Source organism: Micromys minutus (assembly GCF_963924665.1).
Source record: "Micromys minutus genome assembly, chromosome: 26".
Classification (NCBI taxonomy): Eukaryota; Metazoa; Chordata; class Mammalia; order Rodentia; family Muridae; genus Micromys; species Micromys minutus.
This window is the reverse complement of record NC_137961.1, coordinates 8779078-8799680: the sequence shown is the minus strand read 5'-3', so window position 1 is coordinate 8799680 and position 20603 is coordinate 8779078. Positions and strand designations below refer to the sequence as shown.

The window sequence follows — 20603 nt, the reverse complement described above, 5'->3', positions numbered from 1 at the left end:
TCTTTCTAGCCTTCCTCATTTTCCCCTCTGAAATTTTGATCCCTTAAAGGTGTGAAGGCAGGAATGCCCACCTAAGGAGACAGACACATCAGCCCCAGGGATCTCAGAGATGAGACTGACCAGAGAAGAGCAGCCATTGAAATGAGTTGCTGCCTTTGCCTGTTTGTGAGTGTTCCAGGTGGGGGAAGGGGAAAGGCAGATTTTTTTTTTTTTTTTTCTGGGATGATAATTCTGTTTTCCCAGCTTGCCACCTTTGTGAATACTTTATTGATTAAAGATTCAGTTGCTGCTTCTGCTCATTGGTGCTTGAGGTGACAGGCAGCCATCCCAGATATATAATCTTCTCTTGTGTATAGACCAAGCTTATTGGAAACAACCACAGCTGATCTCTAGGCCCCCCACTTGGGAGACAATGGGAAAAGTGGGCTGACGTTGCAGTTAATCGTCTACAACCCAGCATCGCCCGGGCCAGAATCCCGAGTTGCTCTCACACACCATGAAGGAAATGTTAATGTTTCTACAGCAAAATCAGAGCAACTTCGGCAGATGGAAACAGACTATCAATGAAGAAATGGGGTGAGGAAGAGCTAACTCACTGAAATGAACCTGCAACCCCAAGTGCACAGTATGTGGGAATCACTCAGAACAGCCTCTGCCCACTCCTGGAAAGGCCTAAGGACTGAGCCCTCTTTACGGTGTCCATGCCGAGGTGGCGGAAAGGGCACAGGTGGATGTTCAGGCACACTTACAACCATAGCATTGAGGCACCAGTCTGTACCCAGTTTTTAGGTGCCCGGTGGCTACCATGAAGCAAAGCCACGGATACCCCAAGGCCACAATATCCACAGCAAAGGACATTTCCCGGGTGGAACACAGGACAAAGATCTGACAGGAAAGGCGGGCCAGCAAGTCCTCAGCGCTGTTGAGTGTCCTGGGAGACAGGCTCTTTTTCTCTGCCTGGCACCAGGGCCTTTTCTTTCTCCCAGTAGCTGAGAAATTCTAATTCCATTGCCTATATCGTTCCAATAGTCTGATAGCCACAGGGAGGGACACATAGGTCTCTTTGGCATATCACAGAGGCTCATATATTTGAATATTTCATTCCCAGTTTATGGGACTTTGGGGAAAAGATTAGGAGTATGGCTGTCCACCGAAGGCCATGTAGATGTCTGTAGCTGGTGCTGTCTGAATCCATGTTGATGTTTGTGGGTTGTACTTCTGCTGGGGACCATATTGATCTAAGCGACTTGTGCTGCTACCTGAGGCCATGGCAATGTCTGAATCCATGCTTGCCAGTGAGGGTCATGGCTGGTTCTGTGGTCCTACTGTGGCCAGGGTGTGTGTTGATGTCCACGGCCCAAGCTGCCACCTGGAGACATGCTGATGTCTAAGGTCTATGAGGTAGTCTGATGTCATGGTGATGCTCACAGGCTGTGCTGCCCCTGGGGGCCATGTTGATGTAAGTGGCCCACACTGCCACCTGAGGCCATGTCTGGGTGTGTGGTTCTAATGTAACTGGGAACTATGTTCAATGTTGCCAGAAACCAAGTGGTGGCCCATGTTCCCACTGACCGAACAGTAAGGGGGCTACTTTTGCTGTGATATTGACAATTGCAGTTTTGCATTTGAGAGGAAGGGACATGGAAGGCTTCTCTGAGCCCCTGTCCCCAAAGTGACAACCTAGTTAGGAGGTCACTAAAGAGAACTCTGTTTTTAAAAAAATGTTTACTTATTTTATGTATATGTCTTCAGACACACCAGAAGAGAGCAGCAGATCCCATTGCAGATGGTTGGGAGCCACCCTGTGGTTACTGGGAATTGAACTCAGGACGTCTGGAAGAACAGTCGGTGCTCTTAACTGCTAGGCCATCTCTACAACACCTAAGAGAACTCTTAAAGTGTGATGGGGATGCTGAAGTGTAGCTCTCTACAACTGATGACTTCTGGAGGAGAAAAACTCAGTTCTATTCAAGAGGGAAGGCTGCTGAGAGTTTGGCCATATTCTAGCGAGTACGTAAATAATACAAATGAAACTTGGTTTCTTTTCTCTTTTATTCTAATTTTTACTTTTACTTTTTTTTGGGGGGGGGAGAGTTCACAAGGGTGGGGGAGCAGACATGGAAAGACTGGGAAAATAATGTGAATTTATCGTTATGCAAAATTCCCGGAGAATCAATAAAAGTATTGTGTTGGGAAAAAAAAGAGATTTGACCTTGTTGGAGGAGGTGTCATCGGGGAGGGCTTTGGTGCTTAAAAAGATCACACACCATTCACAGTTAACTTTGTCTCTCCCTCTCCCTCTCTCTGCCTCTTGCATGTGGGTCAGATGTGCTCCCTGACTTGATGGTCACAGACTCTAACCTTCTGGAATAGTGAGCCCCAGATTAAATGTTACTTTTATTAGTTGCCTTGGTAACGGTGTTTTGTCACAGCATTTGGAAAGTAATTAAGTCAATGACTGTGGTGAGCACTGTACACATGTGATGCACAGAAACACACACAGGCAAAACAAATAAACAGTATCTAGAAAATTCTACAATGAGAGGAGCTATCAGGGAAGACTAGGTTGTCCATCCATCTTCTCAGAGTGGAGAAGCAGCTATGGGGAGGTATGCTGTGTGTAGTATCCTCTTGCTGAGGAGTTCCGGGCTTTCAGGAAAAAACAAACTTTGCAGGCCTACCTGAGAGAGTTCCACCTTCAAAGGAAGAGTGAGCGTTTACGGAGAAGGTTAGAAGGTGGTGATCATGGTAGCCATGGATTAGGACAGGACTAGTACTCCTTGACACCAGCGGCAACACACAAAAGGCAGCTGGGGCTATGCTCAGTAGGATCTGTAAGAGTGAAATATACGGCAGGGCAGAGTGGGAGAGGCCTGTGTGTAGAGACCCTAGGCCTCTCCATGGTAGGACTAATCGTGTACACAGATCATACTTCCCCTACAACACATGTGAGCTGTCTCTGCCGAGGAAGCCCGGTAGAATCTCGGGAACACTGGGACATTCTGACTGACAAAAAAAAAAAAAAAAAAAAAATCCAGACTCCTATAGTGAAAGCAGGTGTTCAGCATACAACACATCGTTTGCACAACGCTCCAGGGAAGAACGGCCGTCGCTTAACCGTTGACTGAAAACACTGAAAGCCAAGTCCCCAGACGCCAGCCAGGAGCCAGTATTGCAAGCAGAGCTGGAAAGATGCTAAAGATAGCAACCTACAGCTTCTTGGCTTTATTAATTTAGTAGTGGGACAGAAAAGGATATTTGACCGGACATGGTGGTACACACCTTTAGTCCCAGCACTCGAGGCAGAGGCATGTGGATCTCTGTGACTTCTAAGACAGCCTGGCCTACATAGTGAGTTCCAGGACAGCCATCTCAGCAAACAAATGAAAGAGAAGAAGTAATGGCCGCTGTATTTCCAATAGTCATGAAGACCACTAGCAGACGTACCCAACAGGAGTAAGCAATTGTACATTGAAAGGCTACAGTCAAAACACAGAGGGAGGAGAGAAAAGAACAGAAAAAAGACTCATCAAGAAGAAATGAATCACAAGGAGATCAACAGCTGATTTTTGGGGGGTCACAGACAGCATACCAGGGAACAGTGGGACACCATATTCAAATTGCTGAAGGATATAGCTATCAACTAAAAGTTCAGTAAGTCTACCTTTAGAAAGGAAGTCAAAATACAGATATTTCCAGATGAGTAAAAAGAATCTGTTGCAAGCAGTGAAGTCGTACAGGAAAAGTGAAGGATATTTTTCAAAGAAAATGACAGGAGACAGTAAATCTCTCTCTCTCTCTCTCTCTCTCTCTCTCTCTCTCTCTCTCTCTAAAATGTTTGCATGTGTGCATCACATATGTGTAGTGCTTTCAAAGGCCAGAAAAGGGTATTAGGTCCCGCAGAACTGGAGTCACAGATGATTGTAAGCAGATAGCGGAAGGGCACAGCCAAAGGGAAAAATCTTGGGGAGTTTAAATATTATACAGTTTTTTAAACAACCAAAGACAAGTAATCCAGCAAATATAGGTAATTGTATCCATGCAGGTAAGACCATCTAGGCGAGAAGCCAATAGAAAGATTTTCTTTGCTAGCCAGTGGGTTACATGGGAACTTGCCCAGGGAGTGGTAGACATGAATCTTACTGTTCTTAGACTTTTTTATGCACAAAAACCATAAACAGGTTGATGCGTGTCATTCATCAAGAATAGTTACTAATAAGCAGTGTTATAGAAGCCAACGTGCAAGATTAGTACATTTAGGGACATTCCCAGAATGAAGGACTGTGATGGACTAGCTCTCTGTTCTTGTTTGGTTTGGCAGGGATTGGGGTCTATGTGCTGAGCTCTTAGGTCAGAATGGTGCCTTGGTGTCTCTAACTTGCTATCAATTGTATGGAGGCCTGTTACATCATGAAAACACCACTTGGTTATTATTATTTTTTGTTTAAACCAGCAAAAATAACAAAACTTGAGTGGCTTCAGCATGAGAAAGAGGAGGGGGCACCTCAATTAAAATCAGGAATCAAAGATTGGCTATTACAATCAATGTTATAGAAAAACAAAGGGATAAAGGAATGCTGTGGATGACTCTAGGGCAACAAACCAGTCTACGGAGATGAAAGGAAAGTTTCCAGAGAGTTAGAAGCAATCATAATCAACAGCACAAAAACAGAACAACAAAAACCCACCAGAATATAAGTTTAACAAGTTAAGAGATTGAATTAATAATAAGAAGAAAGAAAATTCCCTCAAAGAAAAGCACAGATCAAAATGCTGTCTCTGGCTCACAGTTAGCAAGAAGGATCTATTTGTTAAATACTTCCACAAAACGGAAGGAAAATAAATAATTCTAGATGCCTTCTCTGAGACTAACATTCTACCAACAGCAAAACCAGATACAAGACACATGCACCCATTCTTTATAAACATACTGTAAGCCTTTTCATCGTAACACTAGCAAACTGAGTCAACAACTCCTGGAAAGGATCATAGAGTACGACTGTAAATTTGCACATAAAAGAGAAGAATTAGGAATTCCAGACCAGCCTGGGATGCATTGTGAAGTCTAGGACAACCAGGGCTATAGAAGATCTTATCTCAAACCAAACCAAACCAAATTGAAATGAAACAACAAAAACAGCAGTTGTATTTCTGCACAGCAGTTATGATATTAATCTATATCATTATAATACATATATTAACATATTATTTATTTGATATTATAAATATGAAAAAGAATAAAATAACTGGAATAAAATTAATAAACATGCAAGATTTATATTATGGAAACTACAAAACATGGCTAAACATGAAGATCTAAATATAAAATATATGGAAAACAATCTCATTGTCATAAACCAGAAGCTTTCAATATTAAGATGAAAATATTTTCCAAATTGATTTATAGATGCAATCGGTTCCTATTAAAAGCCCAATCAACTTTTTTTTTTAAAGAAATTGCCACATTGATCCTAAAATTCATATGGAATATAAGTGAGATCCAGAACAATTACTGCAGTACTGAGAGCAGCCACAACCATTATCTGAAAGTTCATAGGTAAATGCTGGCACCCAAGGTGAATTGATGATTGACAAAAGGCAAAGGCCAGTCAGTGACAGACAGTCTTTAACAAGTGCTGAGTCTCTAACAAACACAAATGAATAGCACTCCCTGGGCCAAGCATATTCAAACCACCACAGTGGTAGAGGAGGGAATCAGCTGCCACAACTTGTTTTCTGCCCTCCACATGTGTGCTGTCCCCTCCAGAAAATGAATAAACAAGCAAGCAAACAAAAATGTAATAAAAAGGTTAAAAAGAAAAAAAAATGGATAGGTTGGGCTAATAAGATTAAACTCTTATGTTTCAAAGGTCACCATCGTCATCCTTGACAAAGTGAAATACAAAACTCTGTGAAATGCCACTCCTTTCTAGGATGGGTAACATCAAAAAGGACAGCATAATTAGTGTTGATCAGAATGTGTTGGAGCTAGAAGCTAGAATCCTCATGTATTATGGCTTAGCTTCTTTAGAAAACGGATGGGCAGGTTCTCAAAGTGTAAAATACAGAGCTTCTAAATAACCCATCAGTTCCGTTCCTACACACACCCAAGAGAATTGAAAACAAGTTCACACAGAAACTTGTACACAAAAGCTCACACTGTTCACAAGAACTTAAGCATAGAAAAACCCATATCCACTAACTGTTGAATGGTCCCATATATCTACCAACTGTTGAGTGGTCCAACATATCTACCAACTGTTAAATGGTCCAACATATCTACCAACTGTTGAGTGGTCAAACATATCTACCAACAGTTAAATGGTCCAACACATGTGATTCTACCAGTGTTTACAGCAGTCATCTGCAAACAGCAATGAAGTAGTGGACGCTGCTACACCAGGGGCTGACCTGAAAATATGGTGTGGTGGTTTGAATAAGAATGGCTCCCACAGGCTCATGGATGTGAATGCTTGGTTCCTAGTTAGGAGACTGTTTAGGAAGGATGAGGTGGTGTGGCCTTGTTGTTGTTGGTATCATTAGAGGTGGGCTTTGAGGTTTCAAAAGTCCACGTCAGACCCCGCCCACCCACGTCTGCCAACTTTTGAATCAGCTGTGAACACTCATCTATGTCTCCTGTACCGTGCCTGTCTGCTGCCATGCTGATCATGGAGTTTAACCCTCTGAAACTGGAAGCAAGGCCCTAATTAAGTGCTCTTTTAAGAAATTAGCTGCCTTGGTCATTGTATCTCTTACCAGCAATAGAACAGTAACAAAGGCATAAGGTAAATGACAAAAGGCCGTCTTTCAAAGTTGTATTTATAAGATCTGTTTATGTTAGTTATAACTACAAGGGCTGAAAATAAATCGTCAGTTGTCAGGTGCTGGGGGGAGTGGAATTTGGGAGTGATACCTAATTAGTATAAGGAGTTTCTCTTGGAGCCAGGAAAATGTTCTGGAATTAAAAAAACAAAAAAGACTGTTTCACAACTTTATAATAGTATTAAAACCTACACATTGTACTCTTGAAAATGCTGAAGTTTGGGCCAGTAAGATAACTCAGTAGGTAAGGTTGCTTGCTGCGAACCAAGCCTGATGACCTGAGTTTGATCCCTGGGGACTCACAAGGTGGTAGGAGAGAAGCTAATTCTTATAAGTTGTCCTTGGCTATCCCTCCCCCAGCCCCCACATTGGGACACATGCATGCGTACACACAGTTCAATGGATGTAAACAATTTTAAGTCATGAGTTTTAAAGGAACAACACAATTCATTCTAAGACCTAATAAGTCTTGAAAATGTTTTCCTAAATGAAAAGATAAGACCCTAAAAGGCACATATTGTATAACACCAATTACATGAAGTGTCCATAAGTAAATCTAGAGAATCCAGGAACAGGTTGGTGGTTGTGTAAGAAGGGCTATTAAAAGGTACACACTGCCTTTGATAAAAATGTTTATAAACATGTATAATCCCGATGGCTGCACAAAGTGAATTTCATAGTGTGTATTACAGTTTCAATATGAAACGTCTCCCTTAGGCTCTTGTCTTTGGACACTTGGTTTCCAGCTGGTGGGGCTGTTTTGGGAGCCTTTTGAACAGTGCCCAGCAGGGAGAGTGGAGCCTTACAGGTGAGGCTTATGATTGACAGCCTGCCCTTGTTCTGACACCTGCTTGTTGATTGTGCAAGTTCTTATCACCCCTCCCCCTCCCTGTGAGCTCCAATAAATCAATTCTCCCTTAACTTGCTTCTTATTAGGTATTTGGCTAGAAGGAGAAGAAAAGTGATGTTGTATAGGCATTTTATCCCAGAGCTAGAAGTGTAGTTCAGTTGGTAGCCCCTCTGCCTAGCATGCATGGCACATGGATAGATAAGTTTCCCATGAGACATTCTATGGCAAAATGAACATAATCTCTGTTCCCTCTTCTATATAGGGTCTCCTCATACTCCACTGCCTGTATCTTTAAAACTATTTTCTCACAAGGAGAATAGTTGTTGGATGGTCAGGCTTACCTTCACCTAGCATGGCCCCATTTTATTCTGTACTTGACCCTATTTCCAAACTGGTAAAATTCAGTTTCTAGGGTCAGAATTTCAACATATGGTAGGATATGTTCCAAAACCCCACTTGTCCTAGTTTGCTTTCTGTCTCTTTGATAAAACTTTGATAAAACCAGCTTGGGGAGAAGAGGGTTTATTTCATTTTGCTGATTAGAGTGCATCAAGAAGGGAACTTGACCAGGAACCTAGAAGCAGAAACTGAAGTATAGAACACGGAGGAACACTGCTTCTTGGCTTTTTCCTCAAAGATTGTTCATTTTGCTTATTTTTTTTAAAAAAAAGATTTATTTATTTATTTTACGTATATGAATACACTGTAGCTATCTTCAGACACACCAGAAGAGGGCATCGGATGTCATTACAGATGGTTGTGAGCCACCATGTGGTTGCTGGGAATTGAACTCAGGTCCTCTGGAAGAGCAGTCAGTGCTCTAACCACTGAGACATCTCTCTAGCCCTCATTTTCTAGTGTTGGGACTACCTACAGTGGGCTGGGGCCTCCCACACCAACCATTAATTAAAAAGATGCCCCAGAGACTGACCTAATGGAGGCCTTTTCTCAACTGAGGTTCTTGCTCCCAGATGATGCTAGCTTGTGTCAAGCTTCCAAAATCTAACCAGCACACTGGTGTGTGTCTAACAAATGCCATTAATAGTACCAAGAGTATACATACAATGCTAGGTATTATCATACTCAAAATAATGCCTAATTCATTCATTACACTTAAGAAGCAATTCACAATAATAATGAGATAGAGCAGTTACAATGTACTGTAACGACAGGTTTGTGGATGGGGTTTGATTCTGTTTGTGCAGCAACAGACAATCTGGTAATAGGAACAGATCATGATGGGGGTGTGTAGTGCATGCAGTACGAATGGGGAGTGAAGAGGTGACTCATGTCTGGGCAGGAGACTTCACTACACTAATCAAAGTAGAACTTAGCATTTCTGAATGGCTTATTTCTGAAGCTTCCCACATAAAACACTTGGACTACGTTTGATTCTGGGTCACTGAAACTGAGAAGAGAAACTGTAGATCAAGGGTGGGGTACTCTGTTTCGGAGAATGGCCTAGTTAGCTCTAACTGTCAACTTGATATGACCTAGAGCCACCTAAGAACTCTCAACTTTGGGATTATTAGATAAGTTTAACACGTGGGCATGTCTTTGAGGGAATGTCTTGATTATTAAGTGATATAGAAGAGCTCATCCCAATGGGGTTGGTACCATTCCCCTGAGTAGATGTTCCTGGGAAGTACAAAAAAGCTAATTCTAAGAATGAGCCAGTGGTCAACCCAGCAATCAGCCATGGTTTCTGCCTTGGAGTTCCTGCCCTGAGTGCCTTCAACGATGAACTGTAGCCTGGAAAAATAAACCAAATAAATCCTTTCTTTCCCTAAGTTGCTGTAAATCAGGGTGTCTTATCACAGCAGCAGAAAGGAACTTGGAACATGGGTGTCACGACACCAGTACTCAGAGCGGGGTCAACAGAGTCAAGCTCTCCTGTGAAGCTAATCAGTGCTTCTGTAGACTTTGCTGTACACATTAGCACCATGATGGTTCCATATTTTAGTTAGAGTCGGCCAAACTAAACTTATCACAGTTGGCCAAACTGTGTTAATTTGTTAATGAGGGTGTCTTAAGAGTTTTTATTGCTGTGAAGAGACACCAAGACCATAGCAAGTCTTATAAAGGAAAATATTGAATCGAAGCTGGCTTACAGGTTCGGAGGTTTAGTCCTTTATTGTCGTGGAAGAAAACGTGGTAGCATGTAGGCAGACATGGTGCCGGAGAAGGAACTGAGACTTATACATCTTGATTTGGAGGCAGCAGAAATGACTGAGAGCCACACTGGTTATAGCTTGAGCATAGGGGACCTCAAAGCCCCTATGCTTAATAGTGATATACTTCTTCTAATATGATATACTTCTTCTAATAATGATATACTTCTTCTAACAATACCATACCTATTCCAACAAGGTCACACCTTCTAATAGTGCCATTTATAATGGGACAAAAGTGGCTACTGCCATGCCATCCAGACTGAATAAGACCCGGAAACTTCGGGGCCACGTGAGCCACGGCCACGGTCGCATCGGTAAACACCACAAGCACCCAGGAGGCCTAGGCGATGCTGGAGGCATGCACCACCACAGGATCAACTTTGACAAATATCACCCAGGTTACTTCGGGAAAGTTGGTGTGAGGCATTGCCACCTGAAGAGGAGCCAGAGCTTCTGCCCAACTGTCAGCCTGGATAAATTATGGACGCTGGTCAGAGAGCAGACACGGGTCAATGCAGCAAAAAACAAGACTGGAGCTGCTCCCATCATTGATGCTGTTCCGTCAGGCGACTACAAAGTTCTTGGGAAGGGAGAGCTCCCTAAGCTACCTGTCATCGTGAAGGCCAAATTCTTCAGCAGAAGAGCGGAAGATAAAGGGTGTTGGAGGTGCTTGTGTTCTTGTGGCTTAAAGCTACTTCAGAGGTTAATTAAATGCTAACATTTTCCATGTGGTCTGAGTAGATTCTTTGCATCTTCCTTGTCTACACGTTGGGAATCTGCATAACTGATTGTAGGAAGGTGTGAGGTGTGTGGGCCCTTGAAAGAGTCACAAAGTCTGGTAATAAGTGTAGCCCAACTCACAGTTGTAGATTCCTACATGCCGGTGCAGTGCGTGTTCTACACATGGGTCTCAGCATTCAAAGAATTGATGAATGCTATTACTTTTAGCCCAAAGTGAAGAAACATGGTCTCAAAATCCTGAGAACCATCCAGATTGCTACAGTTGCCTGGCCTTGTAAGCTCACTATAATGGACAGGTAACTCTGGACTGGGCTACTTATTACTAATTACAGAGATTTTCTTGCAATAAAAACAAGAACTGATTATGCCAACAAAGTTAACTCTTGAGTTTCTTGGGAGTAAGGGGGATTGTTTATGCTTAGTACTGAAGCTGGTTTAGTAGCCAAGTGCATACTACAAGGCAATATTATATTTGGAGGAGTCACTTAACTGGGAAAAGGCTGTCAAGTTTGTCAGTGAACATGGGTTCATGAAAAATTTTGTTTTTAAAAGAGGTTTTGGGGGATAAAAGACTTTTGACTTGAAGAGATAATGTATGCCACCCTTAGTACAATTGGGGTGCAGCTGTAATGGGGTGGAGGGTAATGGGTATGCCAGGTTTTTGAAACAAAACACTATTATACTAAGATATTTGTGTAAATTATTTCAGGTGTGAGTTTTGTCATGGTAGTAAAATGTTTCCATAGAGTTGGATATGAAAAAAAATAATGGGACAAGAATTCAAACACATCCACTTCTGGGCATATACCCCAGAGACACTTTAGTACACAACAAAGATATATGCACCACAATGTTCATAGCAGCTCTATTTATAGAAGAACTATATTTAGAATATATATACTTATATATATTCTATTTCCAGAAGCTGGAAAGAACCCAGATGTCCTTCAGAAGATGAATGGATATAAAAATTGTGGTACATTTACACAATGGAATACTACTCAGCCACCAGAAACAATGACTTGACCAAATTCTTAAGGAAATGGCTGCATCTAGAGAATATCATTCTGAGTGAGATAACCCAGTCACAAAAGAACAGACATAATATGCAGTCACTGATAGTGGAATGCTAACCCCAGAGGCTCGCACTGTCCCAGAAACAACTCACAGACTGTATGAAGTCCAAGAAATAAACAAAACAAAACAAAACAAAACAAAAAAATTTCTATACAACAAGAAAACTTTGACTATTTCCATGTTACATTTTGTTTTACATGTACTTTATGCTCATTGTAACTATTAAGTTTTCAATGCATACTATCAAACCTTTAAAAAAAAATCAAGTACTGACTAAAAAAATATATCCATACAGTTTTGTGTAAAAATTATTTTAAAATCTGAAAAAAAGTACTGACAAAAATGTATTGTATAATTTTATGCAAACAATGCTTAAATGTGTACATTTATCTTTGTTTTGTAAAATAACATTGTTAAAAAAATAAAGATAAAAAAATCATCACAGAAAAAAAAAAAAAAAGAATTCAAACACATGACCCCACGGGGGCCGTTCCTACTCATACCACTGAAAGATCCCCGAATTGGGGAAGCCCCTCACTCTAGTACCAGGAGAACTCGAACCCAAGAACTCACAGAGAGCCTAACTTGCTGCAATCAGACAAGAGGTTTATTGGGGGGGGGGGAAGGGGGGAGACCAGAGCTCTGGGGATGACACATATCTCACGCAGGAGACAGAGGAGTCAACCCTGAACTCAATTAGGGGGACATATTTATAGGGAAAATTACATAGCCAGTTAGCAATGAGCGCATAGCAATTTTATTGGTTCATTCAAATTGGCACACTCTGTCTGCTTTTGGACACGATTTAACTCTAGGCTACTCTATTTTGGGGCACACTGACCTTGTTTTTCTCAGGACTGCAGACCCAGACCTTATCGAGTCTAGATGGTCTGGGTTTGGGCCATTTCTTTGAGTATGTTACTTTGCTCTTAGCCTTGAAGTATACTTGTCCTCAAGGCAGGGTCAGTGGGGCCAACCTAAAATTTTAACTCTTTCACCACCACGGGGGGGGGGGTCTTTTAAAAGAAATCCTATACACACACATTATAGAAGAAAGCAAACAAAACTAGAGGATTTACAAAGAAAGCCACTTTTCAGAAGGAAATATCATGGATTTTCTTGTCTCTAATGATGAGCTTCTCCCTCTCATTTTTTTATGACTTAGATGTGAAATAACCTTGTGGGCTTGTTTGAACATTTAGTCTTAATTGGCATTATTGCCATTTGGTTGTGGAACCTTGGGACGGTAGCCATTTTAGCAGAAGTGGGTTGCTGGGGGCAGCCTTCAAGGTGATGACCACTTCCGGTTTTGATTGCGTTCTTGGCTTTCTGGCCCCTGCAGATGTGAAGAGCCCCAGCCACACCTCTCTTGCCACGAGGGCTCAAGACTCCTTAATCCTGAGCCCAAATGGACCTTTCTGCCCCTGTGTTGTTCTGTTACACATTGACCAATAAGAGTGGTTATTAAAACATCATCTTTTCAGTTTCTCCTTACAGTACTTTCATGTGATTAAGGATTTCCAACTTTGATATGACCCAAGGTTTTTTGCTGTTGTGTTAGTTTGGGCTGTGTGTGTGTGTGTGTGTGTGTGTGTTTATTGGAACTGAAGCCAAGACCTCGTGAGTGTAGACACTCTACTACTAAACTCTACACCCCATGCTACAACACTTTAAACGTATTTTCTCAGCAAAGTGTCAATTCGATGAAAGACTTCCAAATATATTGCTATAAACCCGCCCACATTATGTTCCCATCTCTGGCCATGTGTGTACCACGGGCCCTTATTTACACAGAACTGCCCTGCATCTCATGGCTCAGCCTTATTTTTTGTCAAGTGAGACTTCCATTGATTGCAGCTCTGTTTCCCATCCTCTGCTTTCTCTAAAGCAGTTTCCCAGCTGGTCGGGAGAGCAGAGGCAGGAGGTTCACAAACTCAAGACTCCTCCCTTCAAGGAAGCAAAATCAAACAACTCTCTCCTTTTCGTAGCCTTATCTCCAGTGATTGCCGCTTTCTAATAAGAGGTTTCAGGGCTGGCTGTAAACCTCACTAGTGGTTTTCTGAGCAGGGGCAGAACGCTGTATCATTTCCTCTCATTTTCTCAGTGCTGCTGGGTTTGGGGTGGGTTCCAATTATCAGTCTTTGTTGCTGTTCCCTATTAGGAACAAAGCTTCATTCCTCCTGAGTCCCATTCTCATTAATTTTCCTGCTGAGAGAGGCCCTGGGGACTGAGGTACCTCTGAACGAGAAGCATACAAATATTCCAGGAACATGCCCATCCTGTGGCCTTCAGAGACACCCTCATTTTCTCGTTCTCTGAAGCCACATTTCTGAGTAATTTAGCACAAAATGTTCCAATTTGCTCCTAATTTTATCTCCTGTTGGGTTTCCTGCCTTCTAGGTTTGCCTTGCACTGGGGAAGGCTTTTCCTGTTGTTTCTGCCCTGGGTGCATCTGCTTTCTCACAGAAAACACAATTGTTGGTACATGCTGGTGTAAATAAAAGGGAAGAAGGCAGACAAGCATGGATGGGCGGAGTGGCTGAGGGTTGGGTGTGAGCATCATGTACGCTCCTCAAACTGAGTGCTCACTCGGGGGTGAAGGACCCGGCAACCCCACCTCTCTTAGCCCGTGCCTCTCATTCGGGGCAGAACTGCAAGGGACCAGAGGAACAGGAGTCAGAAAAGGAAGGAAAAGCCGACGAGCCCCAGGACAGGAGACGGACGTGGGCCGAGGGAGGTACATCAGATGGATGGCCATTAGCTTCTAGAGCCCAAGGGAAGGTCCAAAAAGAAGCTGGCGTCCAGGCCGTTCAATCCATTGGACGTCTTTTAAGGATTTCTCATTTTCTCTGATTCAAGGATCCACACGACAGGTTATAAAACATCCCCCACCAGCAGCAGGGCAGATTGCATGCTAAGCGCTCTCTCTCTGGGTTTAGCTGCCTAACTCGGAAAATAGCAACAGGTGAAAGCAGGTCCCTGGGGATCACAACCTCCCAGCATAATGCTGGATCACCTGATGCTAAGTCAGGGACGGCGCTCTGCGAGCCCAAGGCTGCTGCCGGTTATTAGCGGCTCAGAGGTCAGCGACCCTGATCAGCAGCGGCTTCCATTTTGTTTAGAAGGTTGCCGAAATGAATGAACTGATTCTTAAGTTTGACTGGATGCTGGCCCCCGTTATCCTGCAGTGTAGCCATCGCTGTTAAAATGTCCGTTTGGTTCCAGCTCATGGATATTAATGAAAACCCAGATGAAATGGACTTCAGAAGACGTAGACCGAAAAAATCTAATCAAACCCCTGTCTTTTCACTTCATATGATCCTGCGAGCCTTTGGTAACCAGTGGCCCCTCTGTATGTAATAACACTATGATGAATTTTATTTTAGAGTGCTACTCTTTTGGATTTATTGTCTGAGTAATTTGAGGTCGATATGAAGCAAAGGTTGGTTCCTTTGTTATTACAAGTAGAAGCCTGCTGACAGCAAAGTATTTAAAGTCTGCTCCAAGTTCCAGTCACTTCCAGAGGGTTGCTTTCAGGTGTTCCCGGCTTTTGAAAAGCCACCTAAGAACGCTACAGTATTGCAGGGACTTTGAGATGTTTACAGTTTTTACTTAGACAGCTTTTTACCAATGTTGTAAGTTACTGCAGCCACAGAGGGTTCTCCGACTGTAACAGTTCCCTCTCCTACTCCCACAAAGTGAATGTTGTATGAGGCACCTCTTACTGTTATTGGGAGGGAATATCAGAAATCAGGATATGATCCCGAGGAAAGTAACAAATTATGCGATTTTTTTCCCTCTTGTCTTTTTCCCTTGTGTTTTCAGACACGGATTCCTGAATCCTGGTTAATGCTGGCCCTCAACCCTTGACCTGCCTCCTTTTACCTGTCGGGTTCTTGGTATTCAGGCACTAGCTATCAACTGGCTCCTTGTCTTAGCATCGTCAAATGACCAAGGAGCTTGCCAACACTGAATGAACCCTGACTGGCTTTCTCTGTCCCAGGAAATAAAGGGGATTTCTTGTGATGAATACTGGTAGGTTGCGTCTCCCTCGATAAGCTAGCACAGGGTATTTCTGAAGGCATTTAGCTCTTACTAAATAAACTTTTGGTCTGAGGGAGAGCTCAGTGGTCTGCTGAGGGCTGTGCCAGGCAGGCCTTAAAGTCTTGTGTGAATGTCCACCAGCTTTTTAGGTTCCAAGCAAGGAAAGGACTATCCTTTGAAAACTGTAATCACTGCAAATATACACATAGTATGTGCACATTTAACATAGATATTAACATAGGACAGAATTCCTACAACATGGAAAAATCAATTTGTAAAATCACACTGCATCTCACTGAAAAAAATGATTTTTTTTTCCTGCCTTGGTAAAAGACATTGCCCTTTGTCCAGTAGTTCAAGAAAAAGCTGCCAGCCATGGTGGTGGGTATGAATATGAATGCCTTCAGGAGCATCTGAGGCAGGAGGAGCCTGAGTTCAAAATTAGCCTGATTTATATAATGAGACCCTGACCCTGTCTCAAAAAAGGGGGGAGGGGAGAGAGTTGGTTACCTTCCGCCTCTCCACTTCTAACTCAGCAAAACCAAGTGAAGTTTCTATATCCCAGAGGTTTTTTGTGTTTATCTCGGCTCCCTGCTTTGGGCCTAGATTTTGATGAGAATTTCTCTGCAACTCTGCCTCTGTTCTTCCTTCGGATAATTGAAGAAAATGTGAAATCTGTTGAGCTTTGAGAGCATTGTACTCAGGCTTCCTCCCTCTGAAGCAGCAGAAATGAGGCTTAAGTAGAAAGTTTATTGGTTTCGGGGCAAGGGTGTTGTGAGAAGCACGTTTCATCATGGGCTTCTTAGGAGGTAAGGGCTGGGGGAAGGACAGTCTCCCCTACGTTGTAGTCTCTATAGAGCTGCCCCCGGGGAAAGTGGCTAGCTGGGGACAGATGTAGCCACCGAAGAATGAGAGCAAACTCTGGGACTAGGTCCCTAGTACTTTACATTAGTCAGTCTGGTATATTGCTCTAAGCATGAGCTTCTCCTGTAATAATTGTTGAAACTCTCAGTCTTTGTTCAAAGGAAAGAGATGTCCACATAGACGCCGTGGCCATGCTGCCTTTACTGGTGGAAGGTCAGTACTTCCATATAGTAGTCACCTGAAATACTGTGTCAAGTGAGCTGCCTCTGCATGCAAATGTACGTATTTATATAAGTACAGGCATCCACACATACATGTGTAATGCATACATGTCTGCTTCCTAGACCAGCCCGTTCGTTCTGATTTAGAGGAAAGAGATTTATCTGTTAAAACGTATCATTTGATACTCAGCAAAAACCACCAAACTCGGTCATCTTTTTCATAGTCTTCTTTTCTCTCTTACTCTCCAGAGCACTAAGTAGAGACAGTGTAATCAGTGGTGTGAAGAAAGAACCATCACCACACAGAGAATGACACCCAGCCACACCTGTGCCACTACAGCTCAGATAATGGGGAAACAAGTGACAACAAGGACAGTTGGCAATTGGAGCTCTTGCTTTTCTGGTAGGAGGGGGAACCTCATCAATACTGAGGGAAGGGAAGCTCACAGGGTGGCCAGGGCACATGCCAATCGATGGGTCCATAATTAGGCACCTATAGTGTCCCAAGCTCATTCCCATATATCCATCAACCACAATGGTCAACGGGATGTAGGTGAGTATATGCTGTAGGCTCTGGTCCAAGGAAACAGACCTGGCAAAACTCTTTCTGCTGTTCAGCGTCAGAACGCTGCTCCTGATGCTTTTACTGCTGTGATGGGCACCAGGACCATGGCAGCTCAGAGCTGGGAGGGTTTATTTCCATTTCCATCTCCATTATGATCCACTGTGAAGGAGTGTTGGGAAGAAACTCAAGGAAGGGACCCAAAGGCAGGAATTGAAGGAGGAACTCTAAAGGAATCCTGTTTGCTACTGAGGTCCTACCCATGGCTTGTTCAGCCTGCCTTTTATAAACAAACGTGCATTGACATTTTACCTGCATGTATGTCTGTGTGAGGGGGTCCAGTCCCCTGGAACTGGAATTGCAGACAGTTGTGAGCTGCCGTGTGCATGTGCTGGAAATTAAACCCAGGTCCTCTGAAAGAGTAGGCCAAGCTCTCAACTCCTGAGTCATCTCTCTAACCTCCTCAGCCTGCTGTTTTATAGAAACAGGACCCCAATTCCAAGGATAAAACATCTCACAGTGTCCTTGGCCCTCCAACATCAATCATATAGTACAGATTTGCCTACAGGTAAAATTATGGAGGCATTTCCTAACCTGTGAACCCCTCTTCCCAAATTACTCTAACTTGTGTCACATTAACATCAAATTAACCATCACACCAGTGGTGGAGGATTCTGGGTGCTTGATTTGGATGCCTTTATGCAGAGGTCTCAGTTTATTTTTATAATGGTATAAAAGGTATAAAAAGGCACCTAACCTAACAGACACTTCTCTGTTGCATATCGTACATATTCTTTTAAAAGCTCATCGTCAATGGCAGGACTGGAGTCAGACTTGCTACCACAGCGGAATGAGCTTGACAGAGATTAGGGTTGCTTTGGTTTGCCAGGTCACTGTCACCTGTGGTTTCACAGGAACAGCAAGGCAGGTGCACAGTCCTGTCAGGACCCCAGAGCCTACCCTCCACAATGTAAACACTCACTTGCCTCCTTTCCCACACTTAAATATCCCTTAGATTTTACTCAGCTGCAACTTGTTTACTTTATCCCAGCAATGGTTTTGACCCTGGGGGTCAAAGGACTAGGAAGCATCATGGAAGAATCATTTTTTTAAAAACGGTAATGACTGAGACTGTGTCTGTTTAAATTAGAAACCCCATGTGGGCCTTTCAAGACTCTGGAGCCCAAACTCTAGCTTCCACGTGTGCCTGTACTGACAGTTACATCTAAAAGACACACACACACACACACACACACACACACACACACACACAGAGACATACACAGAGACAACACACATGAACACACATACACACACACATAGAAACAACACACATAAGTAGACACAGATACACACAGACAAACACACACACATAGACACACACACAGAGACAATACACATGCACACACAGACATACTCAGAGATAACACACATGCACACACACAGAGACAACACATGTAAACAGATACAGATACACACAGACACACAGAGAAAGAATACACATACACACACACACACAGAGATACACACACACACACACACACACACAGCTAGCATTAGTGTCTCACAGCACTGGCATCTGAGAGCATCCTCTGCTTTTTTCACTCAGGTGGAGAAGACAGGTCCAACTCAGAAGGGAATGTAAGACCTGAACAGGATGATGACCTGTTCCTAATATTTAGTGGATACTTAAATTTGTGTATTTGACAAAAAAAGTATGCAGAGGAAATACTTTTGCTGAGCAGCACCCTACCATTTTAGCACTTTCTTTTACAGACCTCAGTCTCTGCAAAGATTGAGGAACCATAAGCTCTTTTCTTGGAGAAAAGCACTTGACAGCCTGACAATTTAAATTCATTGCAAAGACAAGCTTCTCCGATGATGGGAGTAAATTTATGGGTATAAATGGACTTAGAAGACAGTCTGGTAGTATGAGAACTTAGCTAAACAACAGTCGTAAGTTTGTTCGTAGGTCCTAAGACTGCTTCAATTACTTGCTTTCTGCTCCTTTGTTTTTTGTTTTTTCCTTTTTTTTTTTTTTAAGGTTTATAGTATCAGGCTTGAATTCCCTCATGGAAGGGGGTCTCATATCTAACCAGAAAGCAGGTGGTCACTCCCATAACGGTTGTGCCACCATTGTACCAGTGAACGCGTCTTACTTGCCAGGTTGGTATTATAGTTTATAGGGTGCACAGCTAGGTAAGACTCTCCATGTCTTTCTTCCCCAACAACTTGCATAGTTCCTTTAGAGCCCCATGAAAGCCAAGAAGTCTCCAGCTCTGGACAAATTGACTTTTCCATCTTGCAAACAAGGTGCATACTATAGAAGAACAATAGTCTATTGGTTTGGGGCCTCTGGGGCCTCCCTTACTGGTAAGTCATAGGAGGTGTCACATACTTGGCATTTTTACTTAATAACTTCTGGCTCTCAGGAGTAGCAGTTTCCGGATGTATAGAATAATTTTCTTTCGATGCTCTCCTTTAAAGGCTTACATTTTTAAATGGCTTACAAAGTAGTAGGTTGTTTCTCTTGCTTGTTTGTTCGCTCATTTAAGACAAGGGCTCGTGTATCCCAGGTGGCCCTTGAACTTGATAGGTAACCAAGAATGATGACCTGCAGCTTCTGTTTCTCCTGTTGTCACTCCCAACTCCTGGGTGCGGGATCACAGGTGTACACCACCAAGCACCTTTGTTCCTGTTAGGCAAACAGACTGCCAGTGGGGTTACATCCTCAACCATAGGGCCCCAGACTGCCCCAACTATGTGCTTTTCTGGTTCCTTTGATTTTTTTTTTTTTAGGTTGATAGTAGCAGGCATGAATTCCCTCATGGAAGGGGATATGGTATTTCCTAACAATTACATTTAAAAAGCCCCAAAAACCCTGTCTTCAGAGAGTGACATTTGTAACAAGAGCTCTATCCGTGTCCTACATTACAGCCCAAAGCAAGGAAACTCATGAACAACGCTCCCTTGTTTGGTCACAGTGCCAGAAGTACTGCTTGCTCTGCAGGAAGACATCTTTTTGGTTCACTCTGTTGGTAACCTTCTATCTGTACCGTAGAAGAAATTCTCCGTGACTCTTGGCAGAAGGACTGTGAAATTTGTTACATTCCACAGTAATAGAGCTTAATAAAAATATGCACAAAGCTTTGATATAAGTGACTAGCTTTCTTTATATTTGTTTACCACCAGTTATACTAATCCCCACAGAAATTTCTCAGAGATCCCTGTGGCTAGTAGCTTGGCTC

At 42.8% G+C, this 20603-nt stretch overlaps 1 protein-coding gene and 1 pseudogene across 3 annotated transcripts in view; one reads left to right on the top strand and one right to left on the bottom strand.

Annotated features, from left to right (window-relative positions):
• The window catches only part of RGS20 (regulator of G protein signaling 20), a gene marked incomplete at both ends in the record, with an annotated part of 85992 nt that overhangs the window by 24181 nt on the left and 41208 nt on the right, over nucleotides 1-20603 (bottom strand). The window lies entirely within an intron of this gene.
• LOC308437509 (large ribosomal subunit protein uL15-like) lies at nucleotides 10094-10535 on the top strand (annotated as a pseudogene). The gene has a single exon. The product of its transcript is annotated as a large ribosomal subunit protein uL15-like (transcript).